The sequence below is a fragment of the Diabrotica virgifera genome, chromosome 5 (genome assembly GCF_917563875.1).
Source record: "Diabrotica virgifera virgifera chromosome 5, PGI_DIABVI_V3a".
Taxonomy (NCBI): Eukaryota; Metazoa; Arthropoda; class Insecta; order Coleoptera; family Chrysomelidae; genus Diabrotica; species Diabrotica virgifera.
In genome coordinates this window covers 78,861,880-78,876,137 of record NC_065447.1, presented here as the reverse complement: position 1 = coordinate 78,876,137, position 14,258 = coordinate 78,861,880, and the positions used below count along the sequence as shown (strand labels likewise).

The 14,258-nt window shown below is 35.5% G+C and overlaps 1 protein-coding gene across 1 annotated transcript in view; it reads right to left on the bottom strand.

The window, feature by feature from the left end:
- Positions 1-14,258, bottom strand: part of LOC114338582 (probable JmjC domain-containing histone demethylation protein 2C) — an 88,769-nt gene that overhangs the window by 29,348 nt on the left and 45,163 nt on the right. The gene's annotated exons all lie outside the window — the stretch shown is intronic.

Below are 14,258 nucleotides of genomic sequence, written 5' to 3'. Positions count from 1 at the left end.
ACCTGCTTAATTCGAACTTCCATAATTCGAAATCTTCTTTAATTCGAATTTTTATTTTGGTCCCTAGCATTTCCTATATAAGTAATGGTAAAAAGTCGTGAATAATTCGAATTATATTTTGGATAATTCGAACTTTTCTGCTATATTTTCTGAATATCTTAGAATCTTTTGTCATTACTGAGAAGCTAAATTCTAAAAAGCAGGTAAAAATTTCGGATCTCTTTGGAAAAAAATAAAGTCGATCTTTTTTATAGCTTGCATGTTTTAATTGGTATTTTTGGCCGAATTTTGTTAGCCCATTTTTTTAGGTTCACAAAACTCAGGCAAGAATAGGAACAAAAACATGCAAGCAATAAAAATGATCAACTACTGTTTTTTTGATGATCAACTACTGATATTTATCATTTGCAGATGTTTTTGTAGCTAATCCTTGTTTTTTGTAGATTTATTTTTAATTCGAATTTTTGGATAATTCGAATCTTTTTAACGGTCCCCTGAGATTCGAATTATCCAAGTTTCACTGTACCTTGTATAACAAAACAAACCTTTATATTTTTGTGATGGGGAAGTTAAGAAGATTTTGAATATAAAATAAAATATAGGGTAATCAAACAAGCTTACATTTTAGAAAAATATAAGCTTGTTTGATTTTTTCCGAAATAATGCAAGTTTTCGATCTGCATTGACTCCCCTATGAAATAAATTTATTTACCCTTATTGTTAAAGTATCAATTATAGTAATATTGTCAAAAAAAATGCATGGCGTCTTTTTATAATAGTAATAAGTAACATTACGCTTGATGTAAAATAAAGAATATTTTTAATACATTTCCAAACAATACATTTCTTATTTAAGGGACCGTTCAAGTATTACGTAACGCAAGTTGGGGGGGGTCAAAAATCTTCAAAAATTGCGTTACATAGGGGGAGGGGGAGTCAAAAATCTTCAAAATCGCGTTACGTAATACTTGAACTCTCCCTAAATAAAAAATTCTGCTTGCATTTTTTTTTTTTCGCAAAAATGGTACATTTTTGTAGGGCGGCTACTAGAGAATTGCCTAGGGCGGCAATTGACCTAAACGCGGCCCTGCATATAAGTGGCTGTGAGCAATTTCTTTTTGTATTGCGTCTGATAGCCTTTTTTTCTATTTGTTGAATTGAATGGTTCGATAGACAAAGCTCGCTTGGCGTGGGATCGTTGCAAAATATTATTCATTCGCGGATTACATCTTCAGGGGATCAATCGGTCTGCTACGTGAGGTAGTACCGGCAAATCCGCTAGTACCAGCAGTGTACAGCGATGTTTGAGATTTCTCTTAGTATCTTTGGCAGTAGTAATGGTTTGTAATAGTAAGCAGTCAATAAAATTATACCTTGTAATCATAAATTGGCAAGTTATTCTTCAGAGATCAAGTTGCAGTATGCCCGTAAAAAGTGTTTTTGCAATCTATGAAGGTTTTTTGTTTTTGATTAAAGCAGGACAACTATAAGTTTTTAAATTTTTGTTTATGTATCTTGCAACAGCAGGCTTAATAACTATAATGAATGTTTCAATGATGATGATCTGTACAGGGTAAACACCTGTTATCATTTTAATTTTTTTTGTTCTACATGTACCCAGTGTAGTGCAATGTAAGTATTTTTTTGAAGGGGTACATCACGTAATTTTTTGCATGTTTTATCAAATTTTTTTTATATACATCACTAAATATGTAAATAGATTTTCAGAACTAAAAAAAGCAACATAATATGACACAGTAAATGACCAAGTATTTTTGACTGTAAGATATAAGTTAATATTATGCCCAGTTAAATCTATGCTTCACCTAGCAATAAAACAGTGGCGGTTTCTCCATAAGTGCACATGTGCACGTGAACCCCCAAAATTACTTTCACACCAACATTCATATATGTAATATTTATCATTATATAAATAACATTTTAATCTAACTATACAGTAATTTAAATTCGAAATAACAGATCCAAGGAGTTTATAAGTATCTAATAGGTAATATTTAACTATTTTTTATTCTATTTCAAAGGAGAAAGTTCACGGATGCGAGGCCTTAGACAGAACCCCGCGTTCACCGCTCTCACAGTGGTTCCTATACCAATGACTTTTCATACGACGAAATACAACTCACCACCCATCCCGCTACCCGCTATAGCCCACAAGTTTAGATGGCCATAGGATCACACGTTGGATGTGATCTTACGGCATGATCTTTGGTGTTTTCAACGTGCACGGCACACGTATGTTTAAATTTTGCTTTCATGAAGTTCGAATTTAGGAACTATATTAAGAATGAAAGGATTTGTGGACGTAAATGTTAGCGTGGAATATTTAAAATCAATTAAATTTTCTTCATTATATTTAGAAGAAAAATTAAAAATGCCGAAACCAAATTTGTTAATTAAGAATGTACCAAAGTGCAAACGTCGGGATTATAAATGATTATTTAAAATGGAGATTTGTGTAAAAACTTACAAATTGTGTAGGTGTGAATGAAGCACATATTTGAAGAAGAGGAAGCATAATGAATAAAATAGAAGATACGATTTTAACTATCCAGTTGGAATTCCAGAATGGAATTCTCCAATTATGTACCTACTTGTTACGATGCCAGTGACAACTGCAGAAACAGAACGATGTCTCTCTGCATTGAAACGTATCAAAACTTTCCTTAGAATAGCTATGGGCCAGGATCGATTAACTCCACTCGCAATGTATTCAATAAAAAAAAATGATTCAAGAAATTCCAAATTTTACTGAATTTGTTTGTGAATAATTTATCTAAAAAATAACAGGCGACTGACTTTCGTTACAAAACTTGCTTGTAACATTTAAACACTAAATTATAATTTTAAGTCAATAAAATACATTATTTATTGTAATTTTTAATAAGGTCCTTTGATTTTTACAATTTGAAGACACTCAAAAACCTTTACCTACGGAAATAGGGTCTCAAGGTCTTTTTATATGTTAACATTATGTGTGCACCCCCAATATTTTACACCAGGCGCCGCCACTGCAATAAAAACGGTTTCTTTGCAACAAAATTGTATTTTGATTTCTGTAACAATCTTCTTTTCTCTTGGACCACATATAAATAATTACATACTAACAGGTCTGCTGAACGAGCATACAGTGGGTGTGATTGTTAGTTGTTTTTTGGTTATTTAGGTATTTTGGTTTTAAGAGTTTTCTTTGTCTCTCGAAGAAAAGACAAAGTGGCATGCTTTTTGAAAAATTGTTTCTAACTTGTTTTCTTTGGTTTATAGTAGTTCACATCTTGATAAGTTTCTTTTTCTCCAATTTTATTTTTGTTTGTGTACTAGTAAGAATGATCCAAAGAACCAAAATCTCATCTCTTCCGATTCTAAGCAACGCGGCCTTCATATTTTTTTCTTTTATACATCTGTGTGTTACAAATTGTAGAAAAACGTGCAAAAAATTTCGATTCTTTCTAAAAACACTTGTAGAATATTCCGTTTTCTTATAAAAACTGACTTTCAAATGTGCTCCAAAACAAACAAAGAATGATAAAATATCGTCAAGTAAATGTTCCGAATATATAATTAACATTCATAACAAAAGTGTAGCACAACTGTGTCATAAAACACATTTTGCATACAATAGACCAGGGCATTTAGCACTAAAAACACCCAAATAAATAAATTTTTAAATACAGCACCTAGAGACTTGCAGTTTTTTGCATTATCTTCAGGATGACGTCAGGAAAAAAGTCTACTATTCAAAAATGGGTGGAAATGCATAATTGCATTGTAAAGTGCATAAAATGCATCCAAAGTTGCAGAAATATAAAAATAAAGTGAAAATCAGAATACTAAGGAACAAAATTTACTATTTGGGGGTTTTTGGGGTCACTGAATACGATTACGCCATCAGAACTGATCCCCAGATCACCTGGTGCCCAAGGTCACAGCAAGAGACGTCATCTTCTGGAGTTTTGATGGTTTTCGGCGTTAAATCGATGCAAACGGATTACCCACGAGTTTTAGGGGTCGCTAAATAGGAATATGATATCAGAATTGACATCCGGAGTACCTGGTGCCCAGGGTCGCTACTAAGGCACGTCATCTTCTGGAGTTTCGAGGGATTTTGGCACTAAAGCGATGTAACTAAACTACTCGGGGGTTTTTGAAGTGGTTAAACACGAAAATGCCATCAGGACAGACCTTAGGATCACCTGGTGCCCAAGGCCACTGTAAGGGACGTCTTCTTGTGGAGTTTCGACGGCTTTCGGTATCAAATTGATGCAAACTAATTACTTACGGATTTTTGAGGTCGCTTAACACGAATATTCCATCAACACTGACTCCCTGTACACCTGGAGCCCAACCTCACTGCAAGGGGCGTCCTCTTCTGGAGTTTTAAAGATTTTGGCAATGAATTGATAAAAATAGATTACTCGGGAGTTTTTGAGTCGTTAAATATGAATATGCTATCAGAACAGACCTCTCGATCACCTGGTGTCCAAGGTCATTGCAAGGGACGTCATCTTCTGGAGTTTCGAGGGCTTTCGGTATTAAATTGATGCAAACGGATTACTTAAGGGTTTTTGGAGTTGCTAAACACGATTATGATATCAGAATTGAACTCCGGAGTATCTGATGACCAGGATCGCTACTAGGGCACGTCATCTTCTGGAGTTTCGAGGGTTTTCGGCATAAAATGGATGCAAATGGATTACTCGGGGGGTTTTAAGGTCGCTAAACACGAATATGCCATTAAAACAGACCCACGGAGCACCTGGTGCCCAGGGTCACTGCAAGGGACGTAATCTTCTGGAGTTTCGAGAAATTTCGGCATTAAATTGATGCAAATGGATTACTGAGGGGTTCTTGAGGTCGCTAAATACGATATGCCATCAGAACCGAATCCCGGAGAACCTGGTGCCAAAGGTTATTGCTAGGGGCGTCATCTTCTGGAGCTTCACGAGTCTTCGGTACTAAATTGATGCAAACGGATTACTCACAGGTTTTTGGGGTTGCTGAACGCGAATACGCCATCAGTATACGTACCTAAGGCAGGTCATCTTCTGAAGTTCCGAGGGTTTTCGGCATTCAATTGATGCAAACGGATTATTTACTAATCGGATTTTGGAGTTGTTGAACACGATTGCGTCATCAGAACAGACACCAGAGCACCTGGTACCTAGGGCACGTGATCTTCTGGAGTTTCGAGGGTTTTCGGTACCTAATTGATGCAAATGGATTACTCATGAGTTTTTGGAGTTTCTGAACATAAATACGCCATCAGAACAGACACCGTAGCAACTGGTGCCTAAGGCACGTTCTCTTCTGTAGTTTCTATAGTTTTCGGTACTAAACTAGTGCAAACGGATTGCTCCGGAGTTTTTGTGGTTGCTGAACATGAACATGCCATCAGACCCAACCAACGCAGCATCTGGTGCCTAAGGCAGGTCATCTTCTGGAGTTTCGAGTGTTTTCGGTACTAAAATTGATGAAAACGGGTTACTCATGGGTTTCTGAGGTGCCTGAATACGAAAACGCCATCAGAACAGACACCGAAGCACCTGGTGCCTAAAGCACGTTATCTTTTGGAGTTTCGAGAGTTTTCGGTATTAAATTGATAAAAAATGAATTACTTTTTGGTTTTGGGGTTGTTGAACACGAATATGGCTTATATGAGGAATTCTGGAGTATCTTGTGATTACTGTAATCACTAATAACGTCAACGCATAATAGCACTCATATAAAAAAAATAAATAGATCAACATAGTAGAGTTCGTATTCCGCAAACCCAAAAACCCATAAGCAATTCGTTTACATCAATTTAGTACCAAAATTTTTCTTAACTCCATAAGATGATATACCTTATGCATCAGGTGCTCCGGTGTTTGTTCTGACGGCGTATTTTTCTTCAGCAACCCCAAAAACCCATGAGTAATCCTTTTGAATCTATTTAATGCCAAATACCCTCAAAACTCCAGAGGATAACGTGCCTTAGGCCCCGTATGCTCCGGTGTCTCTTCTAATGGCGTATTTATGTTTAGCAATCCCAAAAATCCCTGAGTAATCTGTTTGCATCAATTAAGTACATAAAACTTTCGAAACTCCAGAAGATGACGTGCCTTCAGCATCCCCAAAAACCTATAAGTAATCTGTTTTAATCAATATAGTACCGAAAACCTCGCCTAGCTGATGACGCCCCTTGCAGTGACCCTATACACCAGGTTCTTACGATGGTCTATTTTGAAGGCATGTTAGTATTTACCGACCTTAAAAACCCCCGAGTAATTTATTTTCATCAATTTAATGCCGAAATTCCTTAAAACTTCAGAACATGACGTCCCTTGTAGTGACCTTGGGCACTAGGTGTACAGGGGGTGGGTTGTGATAACATATTCTTGTTTAGCGACCTCAAAAACCCTCCAGTAAATCCATTTAGATCAATTAAATGCCGAAAGCCCTCGAAACCCCAGAAGATGACGTGCCCTAGTGGCGACCCTGGTCACCAGGTATTCCGAAGTTCAATTATGATGGCATACTCGTGTTTATCGACCCCAAAAACCCGTAAGTAATCCGTTTGTATCAATTTAATACCGAAATCCCTCAAAACTCCAGAAGATGACGTCCATTGCAGTGATCTTGGGCACCAGGTGATCAGTGGTCTGTTCTGATGGCATATTCGTGTCTAACACCTCAAAAACCCCCGAGTAATCCATTTTTATCAATTTAATGCCAAAATCCCTCAAAACTCCAGAATAGGACGTCCCTTGCAGTGACCTTGGGCTCCAGGTGCACAGGGGGTCGGTTCTGATGGCATATTCGTATTTAACGACCTCAAAAACCCTCCAGTAATCCATTTGCATCAACTAAATGCCGAAAACCCTCGAAACCCCAGAAGATGACGTGCCTTAGTAGCAACCCTGGGCACCAGGTACTCCGGAGGTCAATTCTGATGGCATATTAGTACTTAGTGGCCCCTAAAACCCGTGAGTAATCCATTTGCATCGATTTAATGCCGAAAATTATCGAAACTCCAGAAGATGACGTCTCTTGCACTGACCTTAAGCACCAGGTGATCCGAGGGTCAGTTCTGATTGCGTAATCGTATTCAGTGACCCAAAAACCCAAGAAATAATAAATTTTGTTCCTTAGTATACTGATTTTTACTTTATTTTTATATTTATGAAATTTTGGATGCATTTTATGCACTTTACAGTGCAATTATGCATTTCCACCCATTTTGGAATAGTAGACTTTTTTCCTGACGTCATCGTAAACATAATGCAAAAAACTGCAAGTCTCTAGGTGCTGTATTTAAAAATTTATTTATTTTATGCTAAATGCCCTGGTCTACAAATAAGAATCCATTATCTATTATGAATAGCTCAACATATCCTGCGTCATTGGGACTGATATGGATGTCAGCCAATAAGTAATCTAAATTGCACATTCGCTGGCACCTGACCTAGTTTTGTCGACCAATTTGTGTTGTTACTTTTGTGCTGTGCAGGTATGAGAATTCGAATATTTTATGGAATAGTAAAAGCGAAAACTTTTCAGTAAAAAATGTTGGCAGAAAAACCTTATTGTTTTAAATTAACGAGCATTTTCACCCGCGTTTCGTTTTATATTTTTCCTTCCTGTAAAATGTTCCAACATCTTTGTATTTAATTATAGATCACATTGTTTTTTTACTTCCAGTATTATATTAACAAGAGCCTGCAGATCATAAAGGTGTTTTGCTCCCATCTGCGCAATAAGAGCTTGAAGTGCAATAATGTCTTTAGAATATGTCTTACAAGGACAACAAAATACAGGCCAGAATAGATTGGCAGAGGAATGACAGAGAAACAGACTGAACTGACAGAGGAAACAGACCCAGGCACAGGTATAACGCAGGGAGACTCCTTAAACCCTCTCCTCTTTAATTGTATAATGGACCAAACAATTAAAACTTTGAAAAGAGGTAAAGGTTATAATATGGTAAATAAAGAAATTACGATCCTCTATGCAGACGATGCTATACTAACAGCAGGAAATAGAGGACTTACAAAGATTGGTCCATAAGTTAGACATAATAGCAAAGAAACTGAACATGGTCATTTCAGCCCAGAAAACAAAAAGAATGTCATCAGTCATCAGCAAAGAACCGACTAGATTTAAAACCAGTATTGAACCAGTATTGAACAAATTATGGAAATCAACTATTTTTAGCATCAACAAAGCATCTCTGCATTGTCAGGATGTCTGCGGGAGATAGTCTGGTCAAATCCAGATGTATGTGAACAGATAGTAAAATTAGAATCTACAAGACTTGCATACGACCATCATGACATATGGCACAGAAGTGCGCGAAGACACCAACAAAACGAAACAGATGCTAAGGCCTTGTTCATATAGGGCGGTTTGCCAACGTAAACGTTGCGATTAAATGTTTTCCCCCTATTTTCCTTGGTATTAGCCGCAGAATGACAAAACAATACAATGAGAGGGAACAAACACGTTAGGATGTTTTTGTTCACTAATGAACACAGACATAAAAATATAAAATAAGAATATAGAAGAAGAAGCAGAAGAAGAAGAAGAATATCACACTGATTTTAAGAATAACTCACACTAAATAATATCTAATAAGAAACTTTAGTGATAAGAATGTAATCAACATTGCCTGAAATAAGATAAAAATATATGAGATGAATAAAAAGTTAGAAATTCAGAAAATCATAAAATAAAAATTTTCTGCAAAATGTTGATTGCACCTATAAGAGATATTGTTGCTCGGTTTATACATACCTACTTTTTTTTCAAAAATGGAATTGATAGTAATTTTTCTACAAAAATGCATGTCTTGATTCCTAAAAAGATTTTTAGAAATGAGACACTGGAAACTATACAAAGCGCTAGATTTTAAAGGGTAGGTAGTCAATTTTCGTTGTTTTTTTTTGTGAGATATTAATTTGTTCATGTTTTACGTTACTTTAATTTCAAATTTCAATAAATCAAAAATGTTATTAAATAAATAAAATTAGATTAAAATAATAGTCTAAGAGCTAGTGAACCCTCCGACTAACGGTCGTCCTGTAAGGCTAGAAATTTTTCTAGTGATAATTCATAGCACACCAAGGCTAAAAACCATGACCTGGCAGGCATCAGCGGTGCACGTGTATCTACCAGGTGAATCGAAAAGTGCAAATTTAGGGGGTAAAATAAACTAACTCTCTCCTGTAAGGTTTAAATTTAAGTATGTGTTTGAGTGAGTATTTAGAAGAAATGTGTACAATGACAGGCGATTCTGAAGAGCATAAGACCTTGCCAGGCGAGGGGAAAAATTAGAGGTTTTTCCTAAAATTATTCTTTTTGCATCGAACAAATTTTTTTTAGGTTTTTTGAATCATTCCAAACAGAAAAGGTCTTTAGTGATTTTTCTCTTAAGTTATTAGTTTTTGTTATATAAGCGATTGAAAATTTTGAAAATTGCGATATCGGCCATTTTTAACCCTAAATCGGACATTTATCTAAAAATTTCAATATTGCCAAGGTACGTAGATATTCTTTAAACATTGATTGATGAAATCCCGAAGAGTTTTTTGCAATAAAATATCGAAAACCCCTTGGTTTTTTTAATTGCTAATCAAGCGGGCGCGACACTGTAGGATAAGTGAGGACGTTTGAGTTTGCATAAATTCATTATCTCGAGAATGGGCAAATTTCAAGAGAAATCCTCAGACAGGTCGATTTTTATTTTTGAATTATAACTTTTTGGCATATATATAATACTAGTGACGTCATCCATCTGGGCGTGATGACGTAATCGATGATTTTTTTTAAATAAGAGTAGGGGTTGTGTGATAGCTCATTTGAAAGGTTATTTAATTCTCTATTCAGTAATATAAACATTAACATAATTATTTATACAGGGTGCACAAAAAACATTTTCTTCTATTTGTCAAATTTAATCAAAGTTAATTTAATAAAAAAAAATTGTACACCCTGTATAAATAATTATGTTAATGCTTATATTAGTGAATAGAGAATTAAATAATCTTTCAAATGAGCTATCACACAACCCCTACTTTCATTTAAAAAAATCATCGATTACGTCGATTACGTCATCACGCTCAGATGGATGACGTCACTAGTATTATATATATGCCAAAAAGTCCTAATTTAAAAATAAAAATCGACCTGTCTCAGGATTACTCTTGAAATTTGCCTATTCTCGAGATAATGAATTTATGCCAACTCAAATGTCCTCACTTATACTACAGTGTCGCGCCCGCTTGAATAGCAATTAAAAAACAAAGGCGTTTCCGATATTGTATTGCAAAAAACTCTTTGGAATTTCATCAACCAATGTTTAAAGAATATATACCTACCTTGGCAACTTTGAAAGTTTTAGATAAATGTCCGATTTAGGGTTAAAAATGGCCGATTTCGCAATTTTCAAAATTTTCAATCGCTTTTATAACAAAAACTAATAACTTAAGAGAAAAATCACTAAAGACCTTTTCTGTTTGGAATGATTCAAAAAACCTAAAAAAATTTGTTTGGTGCAAAAAGAATAATTTTAGGAAAAACCTCTAATCTTTCCCCTCGCCTGGCAAAGTCTTATGCTCTTCAGAATCGCCTGTCATTGTACACATTTCTTCTAAATGACTCACTCAAACACATACTTAAATTTAAACCTTACAGGAGAAAGTTTATTTTACCCCCTAAATTTGCACTTTTCGATTCACCTGGTAGATACACGTGCACCGCTGATGCCTGCCAGGTCATGGTTTTTAGCCTTGGTGTGCTATGAATTATCACTAGAAAAATTTCTAGCCTTACAGGACGACCGTTAGTCGGAAGGTTCACTAGCTCTTAGCTCTTAGCGTTCGAACAACTGGCCCTGAATCCCTAATAAAATAAGTGATATTTTATTATGTACCATTACATGCATTAACACTATTTTTATTAAAAAAATATTTAATTAAGACATAGTACAGAGATTACTATGTAGATAAACAAACTCTACCATTGTTAAATGCGGATAGGAATGTGATAAAATGTACTCACTTCCTGAAGCACTATCGTGAGTGAATCATAAATATATACATATATACAATGGGTACCGGTTATAACTGCAAATCTTTTGTAATGTGGAAGTTAGATAAATTTTCACATTGATAACAAAAGTAAATTTTATTCCTATATAAGAATTGCTATTATTACATATTAACATAATTATCAAAATGAGATAAAATGTCTGTTAGAGATTAAAATACATACAATATTTTGTATTCGTATTCGTTTTTCTGTAGGATTTAGCTTTGTAGTTTAAAGTAAAATGTTATGTATTGTACCCTCGGAGATCGCTGGGAAAATGTACACGCAAAATAACAACATTCAGTTTGGCAACACTGTGTTAATGTTGATAGTAACATATCAATCTGTCTTAAGATGAACAGAACTGTAATTTAGTCCAGACAAATTAATATATTTTTTTGCCAACAAAACTGAGATTTTTCAACCAATTAATGTTTCAAATATGATGTGCAAAATAATTTTTAATTGGGTTCTACTAATGAGCTTGCTATTTTTGTCATTAAAGTAGAAAAAACTTGAAATTTAACTCATTAAATCATTATCGTCTTAATTATTTTAACTGTACTAATACCCATCCACTAATTCGGAATGATTAATGGGTTGTTAAAACATTTTATCTGTAGCAGCTTCTGGAATATCTTGAAACTATCGAATTTCATTGATAAAATGAATAGACCAGGGCATTTACCACTAAAAACACCGGAATAAATCGATTTTTAAATACACCACCTATCGACTTACAACTTTTTGCGTTGCGTTCAGGATGATGTCAGGAAAAAATTATATAATAGAAAAATAGGTGGAAATGCACAATTTAATTTTAAAGTGCATAAAATGCATCCAAAAGTGCATAAACATGTCAAAATCAGTAAAGGGCCAGATTTTATTACTCGGGATGTTTTTGGGGTCACTGCACACGAATATGTAACCAGAACCGACCTCCGAACCATTTGGTGCCCAGGGTCACTGCTGAGACACGTCATCTGGAGTCTCTACGGTTTTCGGTATGAAATTGATGCAAACAGATTACATACTTAGCGGGTTTTTGGGATCGCTGAACACGAATACTTTAACAGAACCGACCCTCGGAGCACTTTTCTCCAGGGTCACTGCCGACACAGGTCATCTTCTGGAGTTCCGAGAATTTTCGGCACTAAATTGATACAAACAGATTACTCGGGGGTTTTTAGGGGTTGCTGAACACGAATACGAATATGAAGTCAGAACCGACCCTCGTAGAAACTAGTGGCCAGGGTGACTGATATGCACGTCATCTTATGTAATTACGAGGGTTTTTGATTTTCGGAGGTCGGTTCTGATGGCGTCTTCGTGTTCAGCAACCCCAAAAACCCCCGAGTAATCTATTTGCATCAATGAACTGTTGGAAAGCCTCGAAATTCCAGAAGATGACATGTATATCAGTCACTCTGGGCACTAGGTGCTCCGAATGTCGGTTCTGATGTCATATTCGTGTACAGCAACACCAAAAAACCCCTAGCAATCTGTTTGCATCAATTTAGTGCCGAATACCCTCGAAACTCTAGATTCTAGATGACGTGACTCTGGGCGCCAGATGCTCCGGTGGTCGGTTCTAATGACGTATTCGTGTTCAGCGATCCCAAAAACCCTCGAGTAATCTGTTTGCATCAATTAAGGGCAAAAAACCTTCGAACTCTACATAACGTACCTTAGCAGTAACCCTGGACATCATGTGCTTCAGAGATCTATTCTAATTGCATATTTGTATTTAGTGACCTAGTCCAGTCGGGTTAGACGAATAACTGGCCTAACCTTAAATTAGGAGCTGCCCCAAATTTTATTTTTCTAATCTTTAGGGAGGGTCAATAGTAGTGTAAATTTAAAATCTCGACTGAATTCCGCCGTTGCGTTAGCCGCCATCTTGATTTTAAACGAGAACCGTTTTTGCTCAATATCTCCGCCCTTTTCAACTTTTCGACAAAAAATATACAGACTGAAATTGTTGAAAATGCGATTTTCTATAATTTCGTTTATTACAATTTTTTTCGTGCGGTCCATATTTTCCGAGCTATGGGGAAAAATAATGACAGAGCATCATTATTGATTTATTGAATTATCTCGTTTATTATTAGTTTTACAACAAATTTTAATCTATACAAAAATGAAGAGAATTAAGTTTTGTACAATTTTGACCTCTTTCATTTTTTTGATAAAATCAATATTTAAGGTAGTACGTATGTGATAAAGGCGCGAGCGTAAGACCCGATTGATTTTAAAGCAATTGTTTTTGTTCAATAACTCCGCCATTTTCAACTTTTCGACAAAAAGTGTAAGGACTTTTAATCGATTATTTGCACTACTTATTACTATTACTTGTTGGCTGTAAAAACACTTCCGAAATCAGTAGTCTCAAACGCCTCATGACTTTATTCTGAAGGTTCCATGATGATTATTTAAATTCCCTTTACTGCTGTTCTCTAAAGAGCTGGTTATACTCCATTTTTTATGACGCAGTTCATTTACATTTCATGTAATTTAGTCGAAGTTTGTCAGGGTGGTCACGGTATTTTTATACAAACTGAGAGAAGAAAATTATTGTACAAACTGAGAGAAAAAGATATCGATGTTTATAATTATTCCTCTGCTTTGGCCGGTCTTGTATAAGGACGCCGTAATCTTCTCTTATAAAGACGGTCAGTGGATTTAGTAAGAATGGCTGTTTAGACAACATATATGACATGTAATAATTATGTTCCAAAACTTATTTTTTAAGCGAACATCTATGGAGCGAGAAGAGTGAAAGGGAGCTGGTTTAGATCTACCCTTAACCTTGGGTAAAAATTTCAATCAGCTGCATCGAACAGTCTTATTCTAATAGTCAAATAACGAAGATGAAAAAAATTCCTTGAAAAAATACTGGATACACGAAAGTCCGATTTGGAAAGCTATGAAACTTTGCAAACAGTAATAAGGGGATGATTTCATATCAATCTAATTAGCATAGTTTAGATTGATACGAATCTTTTTAGCGCGGAGAGGGAGGATGTTTAAACGACGTGTGTCCCGGCCGGTCTGTGACTTCAAAAGGTAAGTTCAACGTTCAAAAAGTGATATCGAAATGGTTCGAAAAGACCGTCAATTAAGAATTAGGGCCTTTGATGAACATGTGGACATTGATAAATAAAGAAACAAGC